General features: G+C 33.5%; 1 pseudogene; it reads right to left on the reverse strand.

Annotated features, from left to right (window-relative positions):
• Positions 1-1846: 1846 nt before the first annotated feature.
• LOC115062987 lies at positions 1847-1965 on the reverse strand (annotated as a pseudogene).
• Positions 1966-2131: the final 166 nt, after the last annotated feature.

The following is a 2131-nucleotide window of genomic DNA, read 5'->3' on the forward strand; positions in this document are numbered from 1 at the left end:
ATCTTATCATCTCACCCATGAAAGACTTTTTTTCTACCCTTTTCCATTGTATGCCATTTCTATAAATTTGAATGTTATTAACATCCTTTTTTCATTTTACTTCATTTACATATTCTCAGGATTAATGCTCTGCATCTTACCGAAGTTGTTTGTTAATTTAATCTCCTACTTTTGTCTATTAGTTCCATGAAGGAAATCTTTTCTGATTTTTCTCTCTGTCTGTGTTTGTATTTGAGTGTGTGTCAGTGTGTCTGTGAGTGAGTGAATGTGTGTGTGTGTGTGATCTTGTTGTGCCACCTATTACAAAGTATATATTACAAAATAGTGACTAAGTTGAAGACACATAAGACTATAAGATAATCTCATTTTCTGTTTGATTCCACTACCATGGCTCTCATTGAATACATTTCCCTTAATAACTAGTCCTTAATTATTTTTGGCTATAAAATAATAAAGATATTTAAGTGATCATGTCTCTTTTTACTTCTGAATATCTGTGGCCTGTGGTTCTAAGACTGAATTTAAGACCTTGGTGTCTCCTTGTCTTTGATGATCTCAGAATTAGTCTAAAGGATTTTAAAATGCTATTATTTTATTAAGAGAAATATGCACTTTGAAATTATTCATTATTAAAATATACAAGATAAACCACTTCTCACTTCTCTACTACTTAAAGACATAGACTTCAGGGAAATATACATTATTACCTCAGTGAGATACTACAGTCTAGTAGACAAGTTATTCTTTATGTTGAGGGACACTACTGGACATTATTATTGGGATGTAATTTGGTGACCTTGACCTTGAATCATCACTCAGAGGTCATCACTGGTCAAGGGGTCAGTAAATGGGTTAATCTTACTGTCTACTCTGTAGGGAGAAACCATTATTTATTCACTTAAAAAGGGGTAGGGGGCTGGAGTGATGGCTCAGTGGTTAAGAGCACTGACTACTCTTCCAGAGGTCCTGAGTTCAATTCACAGCAACCACATGGTGTTTTACAACCATCTGTAATGGGATCTGATGCCCTCTTGTGGTGTGTCTGAAGACAGTCTACTCACATTAAATCAATCAATCAATCAATCAATCAATACAGAAAGAAAGAAAGAGTAAAATCTTTACAATTAATAAAAAACAACAACAGGTAAAATGAAAAAAGCCCTAATAACTAGGATCTTGCTGTGCAGCTCAGTCTGGCCTTTAAGTCCCAGACCTACATAGGCTTCATTCTTATGGGAAAATATGTAACAGAAAAATATAATAAATGTTTGTATATATACTAATTTGTTTAAAATCAATCTCTGAAGGATATTAAATCATATAAAATATGCTTTTTCCTTAGCATTTTAAAAAGCAAGACATATGTATCACATAATTCCATTATGCAAAAGAGTATAAATAAGGCATATGTTATACATAATATAAAGAAAACTGTTTAGAGAATATGTTAAGCCAAAATGTAATCATGGGTATCTAAAGAGATGGCATTTTTTTGTACATTTCTGTATTTCCTAAAACTTCTACTAAGAATAAATATTATTTACTCTTCTGAAGAAGTCACCAGACTTGGTGCTGCAGTTTAGATCAGATCCCAGACTCTGAGATTTGTTGTTTTCTCTTCTGATGATCCAAATGATAGTTTCTTTCTTTTGACAATACAACATAATTTTTCCTTACTCCCAGATAAACCTTACTTGTGCAACCAATATATGTACATATGTCTGCATATATAATCATTTTATTTGCATATGACTTAGATATCTAAGCCTGTGGTTTTCCTTCTTTCTTTCTTTCTTTCTTTCTTTCTTTCTTTCTTTCTTTCTTTCTTTCTTTCTTTCTTTTTTAAAGCCTGCAGCACCCAGTATTCCCAGACTGTCTCCCATCCAAGTACTAACCAGGCCCGACCCTGCTTAGCTTCCAAGATCAAACAAGATCGGGCACGTTCAAGGTGGTATGGCCGTAGACAGCCTGTGGTTTTTCAACCTGTGGTTCTCAACTTTTGGGGTCATCATATCAGATATTATGCATGTCAGATATTTACATTAACATTCGTAACACTAACAACATTGCAGTTACAAAGTAGCAATGAAATAATTTTATGCTTGGAGATCATCACAACAGGAGTAACTAT

The sequence above is a fragment of the Mus pahari genome, chromosome 22 (genome assembly GCF_900095145.1).
Source record: "Mus pahari chromosome 22, PAHARI_EIJ_v1.1, whole genome shotgun sequence".
NCBI lineage: Eukaryota > Metazoa > Chordata > Mammalia > Rodentia > Muridae > Mus > Mus pahari.